The sequence below is a fragment of the Pan paniscus genome, chromosome X, assembly GCF_029289425.2.
Source record: "Pan paniscus chromosome X, NHGRI_mPanPan1-v2.0_pri, whole genome shotgun sequence".
In the NCBI taxonomy this organism is placed as follows: domain Eukaryota; kingdom Metazoa; phylum Chordata; class Mammalia; order Primates; family Hominidae; genus Pan; species Pan paniscus.
Window position 1 is genome coordinate 106,921,785 of NC_073272.2, and position 22,339 is coordinate 106,944,123.

Consider the following 22,339-nt stretch of genomic DNA (forward strand, 5'->3'; position numbering starts at 1 on the left):
TAGGAGGTACATAGAGCCACAAGATCAACACAGTGCATCTTTTTCGAGCTTCAATTCATGCAAGGATTTTAGAGACATGCGGTACTTTCATGGTAAATCAAACACAAGTATACTACAGAGTAAAATGTGAAAGTTCTCGTGTTTTCAAAATAAAATGTGAGCTTCAAAAAAATTTTATGCCTTTGGCCATGATGGCTTTCACTTCCAGATTCTCACTTTATTCTATGTTTAGGGATTCTCTCTCTCTCTCTCTCTCTCTCTCTCTCTCTCGGTGTGTGTGTGTGTGTGTGTGTGTGTGTGTGTGTGTGTGTGTGTGTGTGTTCATTTTAAAGGTTGAGAAGTATTGCCAATTACCATCTGTGTTTACCTTAGTATAGATTCATTTATCAGATTATCTAAGACTAAGACTAGGGATGGATAAATTTTGATGGGGGGCAGAAATTGCTTTCAGAAAATACCCAAAGCCTGAGGTGCTGTCCAAGGAAGGGCACTCAGAGAAGATCTAGGAATCAAAGGGCTTATTGAAGGGAGGTGCATCTCTGTATGCTGGAAGGAAATCTTGTCAACCCAATACTTAAGTAAGTGAAATGGGCAGAAGCAAGGAAGGCTAGGAATCAAAACAGCCAGCTTCCCTGGGCTGTTTTAAAGAGACCTGGGCTTTATTAATGTAAGTAGTGGCTGCATGACCCCAGTCCCCAGAGAGGAGCCAGGAATTGAGTGACCTCATTCTTGTCACTGGGGCACCATGGTAGTATGAACCCCAGTTTTGACCCAAGGATCCCCCTCCCATGACTGGGCACTTTTCCAGCAAGTTTGAGGGTCTGGGAAGGGATGAATTTTGACAGGAAAGCGGGGAGCTAGCTGAGACACACGAACCTGGCAGGCAGTGAGCCCTGCCCAGCAGCTGCATTTGAGGGGAGAGGGTGCCTGCCAGCCAGCTTCGCGAAGGGGTTGGCTGGCACTTTGCAGCTCATCAGCCCAGGGTTGTTCCATGCCTGGCCCTTCAGTGTCTTCCAGCCCAAACCAGGTAGGCAGGCTCAGCTAGCACACAAAGGGCCACTTAAAAGCCCTCTTAGCATAATTTCCCAGCCTTTTGTCCTTCCTTCTCCTAGTGACAAATCTTTTGAAATGGTCCTTTTCTTCCACATTTTCCACAGGGATTCTCTGTCACCCAGCGTTCCTGCTAGCTCCCAGTTTCCCCAGTAGCTCAGTAGCTCAGGAGGCTTCTCTCCCTTTTCCTTCACCCACCATATACCAAACACCAGAGCCCTGGTTGGCCCTAGATGCTTTGGGGTGACTGGGTGTCTTGCTGGAAGGCAAGATGGAAATTAAAGGGTTGGAGGTTGCAAAATTATAAAGTGGGTTCCCTCCTTGACCTTTCTGATGATATCATCCCCGTTCTATCATCCCAGGGCCAGCTTAGCAACCTGCAGAGTCCCCTTGCTGCCTTAGGCAGATGCAGCTCATACTCCAGCCATTGATGACACCCTGCCCTTCAGGCATTTATCTTTCCTGGGTGCTAATGAGTGGGCGGGCTGCCCCAGCAGAGGCAGGCAGTTTAGTAATGTGTCTGCGAGAAAGGCTAGTAACCTGTCTCTCTGTGTAATCTCAGCTGAAGTCTTGGAGTCATGGCCTTTTTGGAAATACTATCACTCTGCAGTCAAACAAGCATGGGTTCAAATCCTAGATTAGGTTCTACTAGTTGTGTGACCTTATAGAAATTACTTAGCAGCCTCTGTGAGCCTACCCTGTTGGGTTTATTGTGAGGATTAAATTTGATAACGCATGTAAAATGCCATCACAGTGCCTGGCCCATAAAGTGATAAATAAAAGCAACAATAATTATTATTATGAATTATCATGTGGTTGGAATCCAGGTTCCACTACTTACTGCTACATGAGTCTTGGCTTCCTCTTCTGTAAAATAAGAATAATGATGTTACCTGGTAAGAGGGTTGTGGTGATCCTGAAATGAGTTAATACATGTAATGCTCTCAGGGCTGGCTGGAGGTCCTACCAGCAGAGTTGAACTAATTGTACCCCTGAGATGAAGAACTGCTGTCCTTTTCCTAGGAGTGGTAGCAGCATGCCTAGCTCACAGTTAAGTGTTGGATCAATAAATGGTAGTCAGTATTACTATTATTACTAGAGGCCAGGATACTCTCTGTCTATTCATCCGTGGATTCTCAGTTAATGGCGAGTTGGTTGCCTGGTTATTAAGTGCTGATTTCAGAGCAAAGTGCTAGTGAAGCCAGGCTGCCTCCATTCACTCTCAGTATGCAGGGAAGAAAAACAGTCACTTATTATGTTCATCTCAATTTATTGGTTTCAATGGGAAATAGACTTCTGGCTGGAACGTCTTCATTTGTCATCAAATTGTCCTCAGATTTGAAGAGACTGAACTCTTGCCCCAGGGGCCCTCACCAAATTTCAGTGCAACTGGATCCAGGGTCTCCCTTTTGCATGAAAGTGTTTATTTTGCTGCATTTTGGTACAGGGTTAAGAACACTGAAGAATCTTCACCATGCTCTCTCTGTACCCCATCTCCATCATTTCTATTGGACATGGGAAGTACACACAACTTGTCAAACAACAAAAATAAGAACAAGAAAATCCCAGCTACATGATTTTCTGGGGTGAGAGTTCTCTCTCCTTGGAAGTGAAACAAGCTAGTGTTCATCAAGTCCTGAGAACTCACTTTAATCGAGAGCAAGAAACAATGCAAATGCTGCATCACTTCAGACTAGAATTAGGCAGAATATGAACAGAAAAAGGAACCTTTAAATAGATGACTAGGAGGCAAATTGGTTTTGAGAAAGACCGACAGCTAACATTTACTGAGACCTTTTATATCTGTTATCTCATTCAACACTTCCAATAACTCCATAAGGTAGATTCTGCCATCGTCTTCATCTCACAGGTAAGGCTTAAAGAGGTTAAGTGAGCTACCTGAGATCACATCACTAGTAAGAAGCAGATTCTGAAAGCCATGCACCTAATCGCTATCCTAAACCAGACAGTGCCTCACTGGTCACCCAGGAGCCCTCAGATGTGCATTTGTCCAGTGACACAGTTCCTCTCAATACTCTTTCCTGCTTCACCACCCCTTCTTTATTTTGTTTACCACAAAGCAGCTTGAATGGAGCCTGAGCATGTGCTTTGAGTGAGCCCAGAAAGCAGCAGAGGAGGGCCAATCAGATTCGTGAGAGGCATTTATTTTAGTTCTTAACCCATGAGCTTTATTGTAATAACTGATACAAACCAATTTGTTGGGACCTGTGTTATTAATATTAATAAAGACTGAACTAGGTGAGGCTCAGGAGACCCTGGAGGGGATCCCACCTCCTGAGACACCACCCCAAGAAAATCTGCCAGGGACAGTCTGGCTGGAAATATTATTATTCATACTGGACAGCTGGTTCCTGGCTCCCTCTCCAGTCCCTGGAGATGGGAGGCCAATTCTTCCCTGTTTCTCTTCATCTCTTTCCTTCAGAAGGATTAGAAATAAAGTCTGAGTCACTTTTCTGGCTAGCCTTTTTTTTTTTTTTTGCACTAGCTCAGTGTGTCTGTGGCCCCACATGTGACTGACTCCATGTGTGTCCCTTTGTGTGTGCTGTGTTCCTCAGAGCATCTTCTCAGGTTGGGCTCTGACTGTGCATTTGCAGGGAATGTTGTGTGTTTCTCTCCCTGCATGTCTTCACTTTCACTTGTCATCCGCTTTTAATAATTCCATCAGCTTGGTTTACCAGCTTAGGCTACTCCCATCCAGATGCAGGGAATTTCCATCCTTTTTTCAAGGTGGGAAGTGCCAGGAAGAAAGCAAAAGTGTGCTCAGTGGACGGATGGCCAAATCTGCTAGTCAGCTACTCCACTGCTGAGCCCAGCTGTGGGAAGCCACGGAGCCCTGTGCCCGGAGCTCTCTGTATCCTGGAAATTCCGTGCAGCCTAGGAGAACAGCCCTTGTCCCACAATTGCCCCTCAGTAGCCCTCCAGCCTCTTCTGAAGCTTTAACCAAGTGCTTGAAAAGAACCGAAAGTGAGGAAATATTCCAACTAGAATGGATCCCTTTGTGCCAACAGCCTCCTTTAGAGTTCAGGAACACAGAGGAAATCGAGGAGGGCTGACTTTTCACCTTAGAACTCACAAGGCCCAAATGTGCCAATGTTTAACTGTCTCTCCGAGGTGCTTCTGACACCCGGAAATTCACCATGTATTTGGCATCACCAGGAGCTCCTCAACTCCACTGCTTCCTCCTGCTTCTCTCTTCCCTGGCCTTAACTTCACCACCCAGACCCACTGTCCAGCTTCCCAGTCTCTCTGGGTCCCCATTGAGGCTGCCCTTTTGGGGGAAGGAAGAGTGGCCTTTTTTCTTGGCCCTCAAAACTCCTCTGAAGGGGTCTGGAGCCCGCTGGGAGACCAAGAGCTTCTCTTGAATCTCGGCTGCTGCATGTTTAGTATTCACAGCATGTCTCTAAAAAACGTCCTGAGATCATTCATCAGGCACTGTGCTGTGTGCCTAGCTGCTCTCCTTCCGGGTGTGTGTGTGTGGCCAGGACCCTCCCTCCATCTGCTGGTGAACACACATGCACACACACCTTAACCTTTTTCCCTTTTCACCAAACCAATCGCATTTTCTAAGCAGACCTTTGCCAGCTGGCAGATCGCTCCCTTACTGAGGTGGGCTCCTGGCGTTGGGCCTGGGCTCGAAGCCGCTCACACTCCAGTGCTGGGGCGAGGCGCTGAGAGCAGGAGCCCGAGCCGAAACTCAAGGTGCGTGTGGATGTTTGCGATGGTGACCAGGAGGGGAGCTGCAGGGAGGGCATCCCCAGCAGAAGGCGAGCAAACAAGGGGCGAGAAGCAAGGTCAGGGGCCAGGGAACGGAGTCTCTGAAGCAAGCGTTCCTGCTGCCCCTTCTCCGCAGTTCACTCCCCGCCCCCCTTTCCCGGGTTCACTTTGGAAATTGGCTTGCCCTCTCGGCAGCCAGCAGTTCCCGGCAGAGTCCGGCCGTAACGGTCAGATTCAAGAAGTGAGGCAGCGCCAGGCTGGGTGGCTGGGTTGCTGGGTTGTTCTTGGGAGATTCTTTCCCCAATTGTCAATTTTTTGCTTATTTTTAGTAGTGACCCGAGCCAGGAACTGCGCCTTTAAGCCGCTTTCCCATTCGGGGAAATCGACGCCAGCACTCGAGGGTCGGGAGGCGCCGGAGAGGCCCCTCATTCTGCACTCCCCTCTTTCCTCCCCCTCCCCCTCCCCCCGCCCCTTCTCCCCTCCCCTCCTCGGCCGTCCGGCCGCCTCGCCGCCATCCGTCACCTCGCAGCCTGCCGCACTCCTGGAGCGAGAGAGCGACGAGCGAGCCACGGCGATGGTGCCGCCCGCGGCGCAGCCATGAAGCCCGCCCGAGGAGCCCGCGCGCGCTGCTGCCATCCTGCCCGCAGCCCGCCGCCTGCGCGCCAGCTCCCCGCGTCCCGGGCCAGCTGCTGCCGCCCTGCCAACCTCTGCCCGCCCCGCCGCCCGGCGCCACTGAGCCCCAAGCCCATGCCGGGCTCGGGGGCACGGGTGCCCTAGTCCCGCTGCCGCCGCCGCCGCCGCCGCCGCTGCGCCGGCGCTGCCGCGCCGCTGAGGAGGCGGAGGAGGAGGAGGAGGAGGAGGAAGAGGAGGAGGAAGAGGAGGGGGAGGAAGGTAAGAGGCGCGCTGCCTTCAGGGGGGCGCGCCCGCTGTCTCAGCCCAACCGGGGGTGGGTCGCGGCGGGAGCGTTCCGCCCCGGGCCGGCTGGGGGGCGACTGGCGCTTGGGCGCCCCCGGGAGCCGGGGGCAGGGCGGGGGGCGCCGAACGTCTGGCCGCCCGGAGTTTGGGCGGGCGGGGTAACGGCCCGTTGCGTGCCCACTGCCCCGGCGAGTCTCTGGCTTGGCGGGCTCGTTTGGCCTCCGCGGGTGCGGGGTGAGGAGTCGAGCGCAGGGGAGTGCAGCGCGTTCATTATGGAGCCTTTGTGTGCGCGCCTGGGCTGTGGGCACAGTTGGGAGAGCTGGCGAGACACGGGGCCTGGCTGCTAGGAGGTGGCCACTTAGCCGGGGTGCCCGGCGAAGCCCGAGCCCAGGGGCTGCCAGAAACAGCTGTCTGAAGCATGTGCGTGGTTCCCGGGGCCATGTTCACAAGCGGACACGGAGGCGCACACACACGCACACACAGCCGCACAACATACCCGGCGCTCAGCCACACAGTCAGCCCCATGCAAAGACCACACATACACACACACACACACACACACACACACACACACACACACACACAGAGAGAGAGAGAGAGAGAGAGCGCGAGCTACACTTGCCCCCTCCCACCAAGATGCTAATAAAGCTCAAACACATATACAGATACATGCACCTCCCCCCAGCGCTGCTAAAACATGCACACACATACACACTCCTCTACTCCCCAGCCTAGTGCTTTGGAGGTTGGAGAGTGTGTATGTGAGTGTGTGTGTGTTTTCTCAGAGTGGTCTTGAGAAACTACATGACAACTGCACATTACTGCAGATCCAGTACCTGCTGCTTCCCCCCAATACACACCCAGCAACCCCCCGTCACACGCAGCTACTGTAGACACATCCACCAGAGCCCTTAAGAACCCCATTCTGGCAAAAAGCGTGCCCAACTCTGGTAGTCATACCCTCCACGCTCGAGCTGTTGGGTTTCCTGCACACACACACCACACCCCCATACACACACACTGAAACCACTGCAGGGGCAAATGTTTGACACCTTCCCCCAGAAGCAGGTGGCACCTCCACCCTTGCAGCTGCAACTAAAGAGCCCCAGATGACAGCAAACGCCGAATTCTGCTAGACCTGCCCCTCCCCTTGGCATCTTGGTCCAGGTGCAAAACCCTGGAGTCCACCGGGTGGTCTTAGCATCCTGCAGCTCTTACGGAGGGCGGGGCAGTCTCTGGACTCCTGCCTTCGGAGAAACTGCTATAAGCGCAAGGCTCCCTTGGGGGCGCCCTTCTCGAAGTGGAGGGTGGGGGATTCTATGCTGACTCAGAGCGAAGCACCAAGTGAGTTTTCCCAGCTGGAGACCGGGGTAAATGGCGAACTCCACCTGGGCCTAGAGGACCCGGGATAGTGTGCCAGTTCAGCCACAGAGGCCCTCAGCTTGGAGGCCCTGCCCCTCCCTCGCCTTCCTTGCCCATGAAGCTCACTGCAGGAGAAGCAGGGGGAACCCAGCTGCCAGCTTCTTGGGAGCTAAGAGAGGCTTTTCGGGAAGCCTTTGCTGTTTCCGCTGAGCAAAGGGATCTTGCTCTACCCGGGGAGACCTCAACAAGACTTGGCCGTGCTCAAGCAAACATGCCAGCGTCTACCCAATTTCATGGCTTGTTTTTTTGTTTGTTTGTTTTTGTATTTCATGTGAAAGGACTAATTCAACCTTAGCAGCTTGTCATGAAGGCACCCCTGAGGTTAAATAAGGCATAATGTATTGTGGATGGGGGAAACAAGGTTGAGGGGAGCAAGGACTAGTGGGTTTTACTGTTTTACGTAGAGATGCGGAGTTAGAATGTAGACCGTGGTAAAATCGTGACGGCGATGGCTTCGACGTCAGAGCCCCTTCCCTGCTCCTGCCCCTCCCGTCGGCTGCTCAGGGCTCCTCTGGGTCCTCTCCCCCGCCCCCTTAGATGATTTAGGCGGGGCTTTGCTCACTGCTCGGGCAAATTTGATGACAGAATCCCTGCCAGGCCAAGGTGTTAATAGCTGATAGAGGCTTACTGCTTACACCTCACAGGTAACATTTGCATTTTTAAAGGAGACAGAGGAGTGACTCTGTTGGTGGGGCTTTCAGGCACCTGTGGCAGGACTCAGGCAGGAGCAGTTTGTGGACAACCTCATCTGTCTACTCTACTGTCTGTGCCTAGGCCAGAGTTATGGGTGATGTGTGTGTGGGAGTGAGGGTGTCAGAAGGTGAGATGTAATTGTGGAGGGTTTTGAGGCCCACAAAGAGAAGGTTTCAATTGACTTGAGAGGCAATTGGGAGCCACTGCCAGATTCTGAGAAAGGAGGGAATAAGATATAAGCAGGAAAGAAACACTCATTGCTGCATGTGGAGAGAATATCCCCTATCTCTCGCTGGCACCCACCACCACAACCGCCTTGCAGTTGTGGGCTGAAGGCCACCAGGGAGAGGAGACTGGCCAGGGGAGGGTGGCAGCTACCCCAGGCTTCTGGCCCTGAGGGTTTCCCAGATATGTGAGGCATTCTGCTGAGTGGCCAGACTATTGGCCTGAACTCAGTAAGTGCCCCCTCCAACATAAGCTCGTGATGCTGTTGGTGCTATGGCTTCTTTGGATAGTGCAACAGAGCCTCTACCCCACTGGAGGAGAGGTCTGGGGACTTCTATGAGGCTGCGAGCTGCATTTGGAATGAGTCAGGGGACCCCTCCCTCTTGTAAGTGGTGCAGTCCGAGGGTCTTGAGAAGTGAGCTGTGTGGCCCAGTTGGGGGATTTTGTGACCAACGACATCCTCTAGGAGCAGTAGTAGATTGAAAAAGTGCAACAAGAAAGCCCTGGGATTGCTGATGATAGCAGCAAGCTGGGAAAGGCTTGCTGGAGATGGGGGTGGGGGTGGGTAACAGAGGAGTCTCGGGTGGGATGAGTAGAGGAGAGGAATTGCCCCACAGCAGTAATCCTTACTTCAGCCCTTGGAGGGAGCATGGGTGGATGCAGGACAACGGAAGCACTCTGTACCCACCCTCCCCCACTACGCATAAATGATTGGACTCCGTGGCTAATGCCTGATAAGGCACTTGGAGGGGCAGCACCAATGCAACAGAGGAAAGATCCCTGTTTTTGTGGCACCTCCAGGCTAACTGAATGAAGCCATAAGACACACATACATACACACACACACAAATACACACACACATATCACACACAAGACACACACCCCTCAGACACACCCTCAAACCCCAACACATACCTGGGGCAAATTGTGGAAAGAGAGGCTCATGCAGACAAGCTTGGTTTTGGGGGGTTCTTGCCTTCACATATAGGCCCTAGCAATCATTGCTAGGGGAACTAGAATTGATACCTATTGATACTAGATGAAGACCCTTAGCTTTGACAGGCCCCCTGGGAGGAAGCACACTCAAGTCAGCTTCTGTTTGTGGGGCAGCCTTAAGGCCATTAGCATTCCCAGCAGAAAACTCTGTTCTGGCTCTTCTCTCAAGGACTTCTATTTTCCTTTTTACCATAAGTTCAGAAACAAAAACATTCTCTTGCATTATCGGCAGCCAAAATGAAGGACTCTCAAAATGGGGTGGACCTTATTGTCTGCTGAGAAATCCTGGGGCTAGGGGCAAAGGGGTAGGGTAGGGAGCAAATCCAGAGAAACATGCCATTTTCCCTCCTTTCCTCCCCTCAGCTGAGCTGCCAAAGGCAAGGACAGTGATCTTGGGGTTCTGTATTATTTCCCACCCATGACAGGCAGAGCCCCCTTTTCTGAGACCTGAGGCACCATCCTTAAAACAGAACATTAACAGCCTGTGGCACACTAGTGCCCAATCCCTGGTAGTCAGAAAATGAGCCTGGAAATGGGAATATGTGTATAACGTGGGGCGGGGAAACGAGAGAGAGGGAAAGAGGTGCTACTTGTGTATCTGTAGGAGCAGGTGTGTCTGTTTCTGTGTGTTTGTGTTAAGGAACATGAGAATGTTCCTTGCAGCTTTCTCAGCATGCATGCCGTAGCCAGTGTTTTTGCTCTGTGCCTCAAATTCACTTTGCCATTAGCCACACTACTAGCCACCCGCAGCTTTTGAAAGAACTCTCTGCTAGGTTCTAATATCTGGGTCTCCTTCCAGCCAAGTGACCCCTCCTTTTTTCTCTTTTATTGCTAGTTCTTCTTACTACCCCTCAAATCTGGGTGTTCTCCAGCTCCTCCTGCTTTCCACTTTCTTTATTGACAAGGACACACAGGCATGCGTGGCTTCCCTTCTCACCTCTTTACCAACCATTCCCATTTCTCTAGCCCAAACTTAACCCCACTCCTGAGGTTCAGTCCTATATTTCCAACTGCTTGCTAAACATTTCCTCTTGGATAGCTTGCTCTCAGACTCAGTATTCACAAACTCATCTCATTATTTCTCAGAGATGACTCACTCTTCTCACCTTTCTTTTACCATAAGGCTTCTTGTCTCCCAGTCTAGAAACCTCAAAGCCATCTCTGACTCTTCCCCTATGCCCCAGTCCACCCTGACTCCTGCCACCACCTCACAGCCACACTGCACTAGTCTCTTTCCTTTCCAGTCCATAATACACACAACTGCTAGATTAATGTTGTGGAATATCCTTTATTCATAATGCTTCTGATCATCATCCTTGGAGGGTGATACCTGATTGCCTGTGGGATAAATTTCAGCCTCCTTAGCCTGGCATTCAAAGTTCTCCTTGTGTGGACCTAACCCTGTATATTCTTCCAACCCTATTTCTCATGCTTGGTCCACATCATTGATTCTCAAATTTTAATGTGTCTTAAAATTGCTTGAGGGAACTTGTTATAATGCAGATTCCTGAGTCCTACCTCCTGAGCTTCTGATTCAGTAGGTCTGAAAGCTGGAGTCCAGGAATATGCATTTTAACAAGCTCCCCAAGTGATTTTGATACACTTGATCTACTTGTGAAACAAAGCCCTACATGGACCCTTCTACTCCAGCCAAGTTTCTTACCCCAGGATCTCCTTGTACATTTTTTTTGCCTCTATGTTTTTGTTCATTCCATTTCACTCACCAGGAATGCCCTTTCCTCTCTGCCTATGCTTCTCTCCTATTCCATATCACTATACCTATCCTTCAGTTCTACATTCAAATTCACCTCCTCTGTGAAATCTTCTCTGATCATTTTAGACTAAAGTGATCTCTCTCTCCTCTGAACTCCTCCGTCTCTAAAATACATTTGGGGCTGGGTGTGGTGGCTCAGGCCTGTAATCCTAACACTTTGGGAGGCTGAGGTGGGAGGACAGCTTGAGCCCAGGAGTTTGAAACCAGCCCTTGCAACATAGCGAGACCCTATTTCTACAAAAAACTAAAACATTAGCTGGGTATGGTGGTGCATACCTGTTATCTCAGCTACTCGGGACTACAGAGAGGCTGAGGCGGGAGGATGGCTTGAACACGGGAGGTCGAGACTGCAGTGAGCTGTGGTCGCACCAATGCACTCCAGCCTGGGTGACAGAGTGAGACCCTGTCTCTAAATAAATAAATAAATAAAGATACATTTGGCAAGTACATCTTTTTTTTTTTTTTAAATCCCCATAGCATATGTGCCTAATACACAGTAGGTGCTCAATAGGCATATGTTGAATTGGACCAAATACTTGTTGATTCATATTAGACAGGGATTCTATCGCATCTCCCCCTGCACATTAGTTCATAAAACATTTATTGAGCACCAATTATGTACAAGGCACTGTGCTAGTTGCTGTCGATAATACAAAAGATGAAGGAGGCTTCCTGTCCTTCTCCTTCTCAGTCATCTTTGAATTTACAGTGCCTAGTGCATAGAAGAGATACTTAATAAATATTTGTTGACTACTCAAATGAATGACTTCATGAATAAGTGAAGGGATGAAGTTCAGACTGGAAAAAACTTGAGCAAGTACGTAGGGTGGCTGTGTCATAGAGAAATAGGGCAGGAATGGAAGATAAGGCTAGGAAGATAGAGTGGGTATAGTGGATGACTATTATTATTATTATTATTATTATTATTATTATTAGAGACAGGGTCTCACTCCGTTGCCCAGATGAGTACAGTGGCATGATCATGGCTCACTGTAGCCTCAAACTCCTGGGCTCAAGTGATCCTCCCACCTTAGCCTCTCGAGTTGCTAGCTAATTTTTAGTGTTTCATAGAGACAGGGTCTTGTTGTGTTGCCTAACCTGGTCTCCAATTCCTGGGCTCAAGCAATCCTCCCACTTCAGCCTCCCAAAGCACTGGGATGACAGGCATGAGCCACTGTGCCCAGCCTGTCTTTATTTTTTCTTATAAATATTTTCAACCTCAAAAAAATTAGAGAAAATAGTATAGTAACCCCCACATACTCATTATCCACATTAACTAGTTATCAGGACTTTGCCATATTTGCTTCACCTATCATGCCAAACATCGATCACATCATTTTATTCCTAATATTTCTCTATGCATCTCTTAAAAACTGGACATTTTCTAACATAACTACAGAACTGCTAATACACCTAACAAAAGTAACAATAATGCCTTTGTATTATCCATTACCCTGTCCATAATCATATGCCCTCAATTGTCTCAAAACATGTTTTACAGTTGGCTTGTTTGACGGACGTTCCAAAAAAGTTCCACACATGACATTTGGTTGTTATGTCTCTAAAGGCCCTTTCAACAGCCCTCTCTCTTTGACTTGTCACAGAAATCAGGTTGTTTGCTCTGCACAATTCCCACATTCTGGTTTGTCCTCTTATTGCCAGTTAGCTTGTTCACCTATCCCCTATATTTTCTATAAATGGAAGTTAGCTCTGGGCTTGATTAGATTCAAGCTCATTTTTCTTTTTTTCTCGCTTTGGCATAATGATTAAAACAAGATCATTCTGGAGGCAGGAAGACCAGTTAGCCGGTTGTTACCATAGCTGGTTGGGGACAGAAAGAAGATGGGTGAATGTATTTGGAGGTAGAGGAAACCTGATTTACCTACCAATTGAATGTGTGGGGTGAGGAAGAAGGAAGAGTCAAAGATGATTCTAAGGCTTTGAGCCTGCATAACCAGGAGGGTACCAATGTCATCCTATGAGAAGGATGAGTTTTTAATGAGAGCAGCAGGTATCATGGTTAGATTAAAGGAGGAACTTTCTCACAGTAAGAGGCCATCTGCTCTGTTTTTTTTTCCAGATAATACTATCTTTCCCAGAAAAAAATTTGATTCGTGGTATAGCTAAACATTTGCTAATGTTTGGAAAACATTTGGAAAGGGACTCCTTATTTTTTGTTAACTGCAAATAGTTAAATTTCCAGCTCCAGGGCCTTGAGAGGGAGGATAGTATATACAATTCTGGATAGAGAGAAGGTAATGCTGATATCTCCCTTGCAGATGAGCCTACTGTCCCATATCATCATAGGTTTCTGAGTCATCAGGCTTGGGTAGGAGAGTGTAGGATGCCAGAACCTGGGATTTCTCTAGACACAGCCAATGAGCATAGCTCAAGATCCATGTCTTTCCTTGATATTGGCTGAAGTCTCTATCCCACACCTACTCTTCCACCCAATATGGAGGCTGTGTGGACCCTCAGTGGACCATGGCAACAGTGTTCTTGCCAAGGTCAAAAATTGCCTAAAAGCCCTGGGATATTCACTGGACTCTGACAAAGCCCCAAGATTATTTCGACACCTCAGTAGGAACTTGCTTAACTCGTTGAATTGGATTAGGTGAGAACTACTCTCAGCTCCATCCCATCATACCCTCCTTCATAAAGGCTTTTCTCTCTCTTCCTTCCCCTAGCTCATCTTTCTTCTTGCTTTTTCTTCTGCTCCCCCCTCCCTGCTCTTTCTCTTCCAGCGTACATTTATTCTCTCAAGTTAATCAAACACTGGCCCCTACAGCCCATTGTGTCTCAGATTGATCACTTAAGCAGCGTTATTGATTGCCCAGAAAACCTTAGGAGGTGGGAGTGTTCTGAAAGCTAGGATCTGACAGCTGATTGGCTGCCTATGTCTCACTCGGCAGCCTCAGCTCCTCTGCCGTCTGGAACATCTTTTGAGAAAGGTGAGGGAATGAACAGGGGAGATCCTTAGCGGGCTTCACTTATCTCATCCTTCCTTCATACTGGAGTTAAGTCATGGGAACAGAAGTCTATTGACCACTCCAGGATCTAGCCCTGTACTAATGTTATGGTGAGAAGGGGAAAGCAAAGGCCCTGCTCTCTGGAAATTCGTAATTTAACAGAAAAATAATACTCATTCATATGAAGTAACTAAGAATAATACAAGATGGAAAACAATGATGTGCCACATTTTTTTGCTCTAAACAGTAAGCACTGTAGGGGTTCAAAGCACAGAGAGAATGAGAGTGTGGGCTGGAACGAGGGGAGAAGTCTTCCCAGAAGAGGTTGAACCTGCGTTATGTTTTGAGTAACATGTGAGATTGAGATTGTTGACTAGAAAAGGAACAGGCTTCTGAGGGGGAGGCACAGCATAGGGAAAAGGCTGGAGATGGAAATGGTCAGGGTGTTATCAAGAAAGGGTCAGAAAGAAGTCTGACTAGAGGAGAGGGTGTATATGCAGGCACAGTGGGGAAAAAATGATTGGCTGGGTATGGGACTCCCAGATTTGAAGAGTCTCTGATGTCAGAAGAAGTTTGGACTTGGGTAAACCTTGGGGGCTGTCGGACAATTATGCATAGTGATTCAGGATGGTTAGCTATGCAGTTGGAAGCAGAATTGATTGGAATAGGGAGAGACTTGAGACCAGCCTGTAAGATACTACAGCAATCTAAGTGAGAGGTGATAAAGGTGGTGGCAGTGGGCATAGAGAGGAGGGTCAAATCCAAAAGGTTCTCAAGGCATCGGTGTGGCTGATAAACCACCAAGTAGATTTTCTTGACTTGTTTTTGTCTCACTCGCTCCTTCCTCTTAGCCTCAATACTTACACTTTCTTTGCCTCATGCCCTCAGGACCTTAAGGTGGCAGAGTTTCTGGAGCTAAGATAACATTGGGCATTATAATCAGTTATCCTTTCCAAGTAAAGTAGATGCGCACAGGGGCCTTCAGTACCATGACCTGAAAGAGTGAGCAATGAGGAATCTGGCTGCAGAATGCAGTTGAGATGATAGCCAAGCTGGGGTGCTGAGTATTACATCCCCCAACAGGGAGGCCGGAGGCAGACGATGCCTGTGTCTGGTCTGTTTCAAGTCCCCCAAGGCTTCTGAGAGCTGGTAAGAGTGAGGAAACATCTTTCAACTTCCCTGGTAGAATCAGTTTGAAAACTCTTCTGAGCACTTGGGAATCATCTCAGTGGAGGTCACACCTGTGCCACAGTATGGCAAGAGCTACCACAGCACTTTGATGCCAGCTGGAGCCCTGTTGCAGCTGGTATAAGGAAACTAAGTGAGGAGTCCACAGGTTGATGGGAGAGTCACGGCCAGGGCCTCTGCCTGCTAAATTGCCTCCCCCACCAACTTTCCCCTCCCCACCCAATCCACTGAATATCAGCCCTGGATAGGTGTCTGGGCCAGGTCTGCCAGCCCTGGATTGGAGGGAAATAGAGAACTGCAGATAAAGGGATATTTGTGAGATTTTAGTCTCCTTTTACTTGTTCTTCTTGTGGGAGCATATGATGCCTTGTAAAGATGAATGAGTACAGTAGTTCTGCTCAGGCTGTGGGCTCCTAACTGCCAAGGGAGCTCTGCTCTGAGGGCAGGACCACCCAATCAAACAGGCTTCTCCTTGCTTCTGATCCAAACCCACTGGGAAAACAGAGGAACAGATGGCTAGATTGGTGGATGAACACACGTGTGTGTGCGTGCGTGCATGCAAGCATACACACACACACACACACACACACACACACACTGCATAGTCTGTCAGTCAGCGGCCTCCAGCACTTCCCTGCTAAAGATTTCTGTTTTGATTTCTGTAAAGTCTTCTGATTGCAAATTTGAGGCAGGGGTGGTGGTTGGTGGCTAAGAAGTAGGCAGGTGTCCAGAGTGGAAAATGCTTATGCAGGTGAAGGACTGAGAAGAGAGAATGCAAGTCACTGACTAGGGTAGTTTGTATGTTTACTACCCTTCTGATGGAAAAAACCCATTTAAGGCAGAAAGAAGAGGGCACGATGGCAACAACTGGCTTAGGAGTCAACCAGGTAAGTGTCAAGATCTCTCAATTTGGAGATTCTTCTACAGTCTATACTCACTGTCTCCTAAGTTTTGTCATTGGTTTATACATTTCTTCCTTCAGTAATTGTTCTCTTTATCATCCCACTTCTAACCTAGACCCAAGCAAGTTGGTTTCAGAAACTGAAGTACCCAGAGGATTTTTTTTTTTTTTTTGACAGGATCTCGGTCTGTTGCCTAGGCTGGAATGCAGTGGCACCACCACGGCTCACTGCAACCTCTGCCTCCCAGGCTCAAGTAATCCTCCCACCTCAGCCTCCCAAGTAGCTGGGACTACAGGTCCATGCCACCACGCCCAGCTAATTTTGTTTATGTTTTGTAGATATGAGCTCTCACTATGTTGCCCAGGCTGGTCTTGAACTCCTGAGCTCAAGCGATCCTACCACCTGGGCCTCCCAAAGTGCTGGGATTATAGACATTAGCTACCGTGCCCAGCCCCCAGAGGATGTTTTAAATAAATTTGCCTCCAATCCTGTATCAATATGGCCAGGAATCTGGATCTCGCTTTTGTGGACTGGGGTTCTGAAAACCAGCCCACTCACAGGGCTGACAAGGGTCCTGTGTGCCGCACTGGCTCTGTTGCCACCATCAGTGAAATTGCAGAGAATGCAGATATGATTAATAAAGTGAGTGTTGTTCCATATTCATCTCGTCACCTACAGTCGAGCTGTAATCTTTCTAATATGTAGAGAAATCACTCACTGACAGAGGAAAAAGAGGGGGTTCTTTAAACAGACCCACTAGTCCGCTGCTGCCACACAGTTTAGTGTCCATCACCTGCAAAGTCCAAATCAGCATTGGCTGTTGGGTCTGCTTTCTTTTCTTCCCCCGACCCGCTTTAGAGATTTCCACACTTAGTCTAAATATAGCTTGTCCTGCTTTGGAATTCTAGGTGATTGCTGGAAATGATGAAGTCTGGCCTTTAACCGGAGCTCCAGTTGCATTTCATTATTAACTTTAAGGACATTTTCTCTTTGGAGTTTACCATCATTTTAAATTCATCACATCTAGAAGCAAACTCAGGATCTCCTCTCCAACCTTACCCTCCACGCTGAAAGCTCCTGCCCCTCTTCAGCAGGCTGTATCTCTCTCTCTATCAATGACACCATCACTCTTTTGATAGCCCAAGGCCTGAGACTTGGAATCAATCACTCCCTCCCCACTCCAGTCAGTCACCACAGTTCATCTCTTGGCAGTTCATCTCTCACAGGTGCCTCACGAATCCACCCCCTCTTGACCATTCCCACAGCCACCATCATAGCCCAAGCTCTCATTACCTCATGCTTAGATTACTGCAGCAGCCTCCTAAATGGTCTCTCTGCATTCAGCCTCCCCATCAGCGCCAAGTGATCCTTCAACGCTGCTGCCAGAGGAATCTCCTTAAAACATCTTTCATCGTGTCATTCCCTGCTCAAGAACCTATAATAGTGCCCTTTTGCTTACTATATCAAATAGAAGCTCCTCCTCCTGGTAGATGAGGCCTGCCTTCCACAAGAGCTGGAATTCACTATACATATACATATACATATACATATACATATACATATACATATACATATACATATACATATGTGTGTTTGTGTGTCTGTGTGTCTGTCTGTGTGTATCCCTCTGCCCCACTTCTTCCCAATGCCCAGACTCCCCTAGCCTCCTTACTCTCCCTGTCCACTGTACCCCACTTGGTGCTTACTCTTATCCCTGCAGTCATTTTTTTTTCTTCCCCCAGCCTGCAGTGGCCCCCTTTGCTCCATCTCTGGAAATCCTTCCATCATATCCTCTAACCAACAAGCTCAAGTCCAGCCTCTGCTATGAAGACTTCCTGATTATTCTAGCTCTCATTGGCTGCCCCCGTTTTTAAAATTATAATTTTTCCCTTATCATAAAAGTAATATCTATGCATAGTAGAAAACTTTGAGAATACAGAAAAATATAGAGGAAAGAAAAGCACCCCAATTCCACCTCTTCCTTTTTGGAATCTGAACAGTCTTTCCACCACAATTCAACACTTGATCCCACCATCTCACATTACTTTAATTTTTCTTTCTCCCCAGCTAGAGAGTGAACTCTTCAGGGGCCTCTTTCATCAAGGTATCCTCCAGGCCTGATCCAGACACACATTGCAGGGGCTCAACAAACACTAATTAGTAGAGGAAGGGGAGATGAACTGTACATCATCCAGGCTGTATCTTCCGCACCCTCCACCATGGCCTAGGGTAGAGGGGTGCATGTTTCAGCATCAGAGCTTGGGGCTTCATGCCCCACACAGCCAATGGCTCTGTTACTTCCTCTTCCAGGTGAGGAATGATGCACCTGGAGAGAAGGGAATGCACGTCAAGAGAGGGCTGAAAGCTTAGGGTGAAAAATGCCCTGGAATTCTGCTGACTCTGATGACACAATCCCCTTGCCATGCTAGATTTTTACCCCTTTAGGAAGCCCCTGGAAACGTTAATTCATCCTGGTGGCCAGAATCAGCTTTTCCTAATATTTTGGCATTAACTGGCAAGAATCCACAGTTGCCCCCTTTGCCCATCATATTAAAGGGAAATCTCTCATCTGGGTCTTTGCAGACCACCTGCCAGTTCATTTGCCTTCTCTGTTTCTCACTAAAGTATTTCTCCTGATTTCACCAACTAATGCCTTCACTTTAACCAAGCCAGCCAATGTACCATCTCCTCAAAAACTGAATTTCAGTTATCTGCTGTCTGCCACCACCCCCACAACCTCAGCTCCAGGCGCAGCTCAGGGTAGTCCTTCTTCCATAAATACTGTCCCTATTTTTCTCCACCACTGAGGTTTGTGACCCCCAGCAACATGATCTGCCATTGACCTCATACTCAGTGTGCAATCTTCTGGATGCTTGTGTAATTATTTTGTTTTAAAATATTAATATGTACTTGCTATTATATGATCATATCAAAGTGTTCCCCAGCTATTTCCCATTTGGGTTTTATAAAAAGCATTAGACAGAGCATGTACTCTGGAGTCAGCCTTACCATTTTGTGTATTTCATATTTGAATACACATTTTTAACATTTCTGAAACTGAAATACTTCTATGATCCATGGTTCATTGTAGTTTAATTGGCAGCATTTCTTCTTTGTTAGGGAAATCTGAGAAAATGTTGCCTCTTACAGTTGATAGCATCTTAGAGTCAATGAAATGCAGTACTAAGTTACTTAACCTCTCTGAGACCCAATTCCTTTATCTGCAAAATACCTATTTCAGGAGGCTATTGTTGCGAGAACTCAAAGATAATATTTCTATAGCACTCAGCACAGGGCTAAGTGCTATACTTCCCACTTTGGTAGAGGCTCAATAAATGTTAGCAATTGTAATCCCCCCACTATATTAACTGTAAACCCCACAAGGGCAGGAACATGTTGTTTCCTCTTCTAGCAGATGGTCTGATGTGAAGGATGGAAAAAGGTTCCCTTTCTAAAAATATCTCCTTGCTGGACTGCCAAACAGACAAAATTTCAATATTAATCACTCCTTTGAGTTAAGGCATTATCTCCAGAAGACCTCTGGTAAAATGCAAATATGTCACTTGGGAAGGTAATACATTAATTCATTAGCATTTCTGATCCCATTAGTGCAGATTAGTTTATCAGATTAACTAGCTGTCACCAAGCAAACCCTGAGAGCCCTAGTATGGGGGATGGTAAGATGTGATGATTTCAGGTGGAAGTGGAGCTAGGGGACCAGGTAGTCCTGAGTTTGGGGCCACCTCTAATCTAATCTTGCCTTTTGGGATTTGTTTGTAGGTAAGATTGTGGCTCTTTTCTGTGATAAACTAGAAAGGGTCTCAGTGACATAGACAAAAACATGTGGGTGGGAGGAAATGCAAAGCTGGAAGGGATGTTGGACCTTAGAGATCATCTAATCCACTCTCCCCCTCAAATTTTTAACTCTCATCATCAAGGCATTCACAGCCTCCCAAGGTAGCCCATCCTGTTGAACAACTCTAATTAGCACATTTTTTGATATCGAGCTGATAGCAATCTTATACTTCTTTCCTCCTTCCTGTCGGCAGCCCCTTTAAAATATCTGAATATAGCTATCACGTTCCCTCAAGTCTATCTTTTGACTTTTATTTTATTTCATTTATTTATTTAATTTTTTTTTTTGCTAAATCTACCCAGTTTGCTCAGTGATTCCTTTTGTGATATGATTCCACAGCTGAGCTTCTTAACCTGGGGTTCCGTGAACCTCCTGAAATTTTATGTAGAATGTTGGCTTGTATCTCCATGTCTAGAAAATGTCCTAGCCTATTGACCCACTAGCATATTAGTCACTTTCCTTTGGCAACACTCCAATTTGTAAGGCTGCCTCTTAGGGGTCCTTTCCAGAACTGAGCACAGTACTCCTGGAGTACTCAGAGTAGCACAGAGTACAGTAGCCAGAGTGCTTTTATTAGCTGCCTGATGTTGCACAGTTCTCAACTTTGCAGAGTTCTCAATTTAATGGATGAGAACTTCCTGTTCTTAGGTAGCTGACGCTTCCCAAGATTAGGTCACCTGATTCAAAAGAACACCTTGGTGTCCACCCCGCTCAGTTCACCAGGTTGATGAGCATCTCAGCTATTTTAAGGGGAGCTACTGGAGGTCACTTTTGGGGACCTATCTGGTCAGGACACTTAATAAGCTGGCAGAGAAGCAGTGTGACTGAGTACAGCCCTCAAGTTCTCTCCAATGCCTCCCATTTTTCTAATACCGTGCACAATAAAGAAGTGACTCGTTCATGCACATATATGGGAGAACCCAGAGAGAGGACCAGTGCTCCCAGCTAGTCTTTCTTGAGGCATCATGCCCAGTGGGGTTTCGAGAATGGAGTTTGGGGGATTGGTGGTGTCAGTGAAGAACAAAGTCACAAATGGCAAATGATTCAGGAAGGACCTGATTCATCTGTCAAACATGAGTGTATCAACGTGAGAAATAGACATGTCTAGGCTGGGTGTGGTGGCTCACCCCTATAATCCCAGCACTTTGGGAGGTCAAGGCGGGCAGATCACTGTATGTCAGGAGTTTGAGACCAGCCTGGCCAATGTGACAAAACCCCTCTCTACAAAAAATACAAAAATTAGCCAGGAATAGTAGTGCGTACCTGTAATCCCGGCTACTCAGGAGGCTGAGGGAGGAGAATGACTTGAACCCAGGAAGCGGAGGTTGCAGTGAGCCAAGATTGTACCACTGCACTCAGCCTGGGTGACAGAGTGATACAGTGTCTAAAAAAAGAAAAAGAAAAAAGAAATAGATATGTCTTGAGATAGGCTCTCCTCTATTCCCTCCACACTACTCTCCCAGACACAGCACACACAAAAAAAGTATTAAAGACACTTGGGACTGTATGAGATTAGAGCAGGCCAATTGGTAAGTGACAACCATCTATAATGTGTGGCACAAAACAGCCAGGTCACCAGGGTCTTCTGGTCATTTATATCTTCCCTATGGCCTGGTGGTTGATCCAGTCTAACCATCACTGCCTTCTCTAACTGTAAGGGTGCCTGACTTTCCCACCATTACAGTCACTGTTTAAAGTTTAAATATTAAGGACTGTTATGAAATGCAACTAAGTTATCTGAGAGGGGAAATACATCAAATAAAATACTGGTCCTTTAAGCTGCTCTACCAAAAAAAAAAGAAAAAAAAAAATCCGTGGCTGGCCAAATAAGTTTGAGAAATGCTGTATACCTACCTCTCTTAGAGCTTTGTAATGCACATTAGCATATGAAAGGCTCTGAGAAGTTTTGCAGTAGAGAAACTTGCTAAAAACATAGTTTTGTGGCTTCCAATACTTATTTGACTATAGGTCGCCATCTCCTTCTTTTCCTCCTCAAATACACCTTATTAACAGCCACATAACAGCTGTGGAGAACAAAGCTTTCAGCCATGACCACCATTTCACACCTTGCCGCACAAATGACTCAATGCACCCAACGTTCTGCAGAAATGGGACAGGGACAGGTGAATTTTGTTTTGTGGGGAGGTTGTGCAAGACTCTTGGGACAGGGAGAAATCCCTGGGAGTCTGGGAGAGGGGACCTCAAAATGGAGATGAGGACCAGACAGGGAATGCTGGAGACCAGCTCCCCCAACCTCACAGTTTTGCCACTGGCCAGCCCTGATAGATTCTGTGCTCTCTGCACTGAGCCAACAGTGAACAGAGTGGAGCAGCTTTGGCCAGGCTAGGACCCTGCAGGGCCGTTTGTGGTCATTGGCTTCTCAGCTGGGGGCTTTCCACTTTCACTCCCTGTCCTGCTGCTCTCTACTTCCCTCCCTGGGCCTCTGGCGCATTTTCAATTTCCCAGTCTACTAGTTGATCCATTTCATTTGGGTCTTGTCCTTTCCTTTTCCTTTCAGTGGGACTGAGAAGGCCTTTGAGTTTGCTGCTGCCAAAGGGAAGAAGGAGAGGATGGAATGAGAGGAAAGGCAAGGAAAATCACATGGCCTCTTCT

The 22,339-nt window shown here is 47.7% G+C and overlaps 1 protein-coding gene across 2 annotated transcripts in view; it reads left to right on the forward strand.

Moving 5' to 3' along the window:
* Positions 1 to 5,545: 5,545 nt before the first annotated feature.
* Positions 5,546 to 22,339, forward strand: part of FRMPD3 (FERM and PDZ domain containing 3) — a 154,519-nt gene continuing 137,725 nt past the window's right edge. For both annotated transcript variants that reach the window (XM_034949547.2, XM_055106246.1), the window contains exon 1: positions 5,546 to 5,676. The gene's annotated coding sequence lies outside the window, so the exon portion shown is untranslated. The remainder of the gene's footprint in view (positions 5,677 to 22,339) is intronic.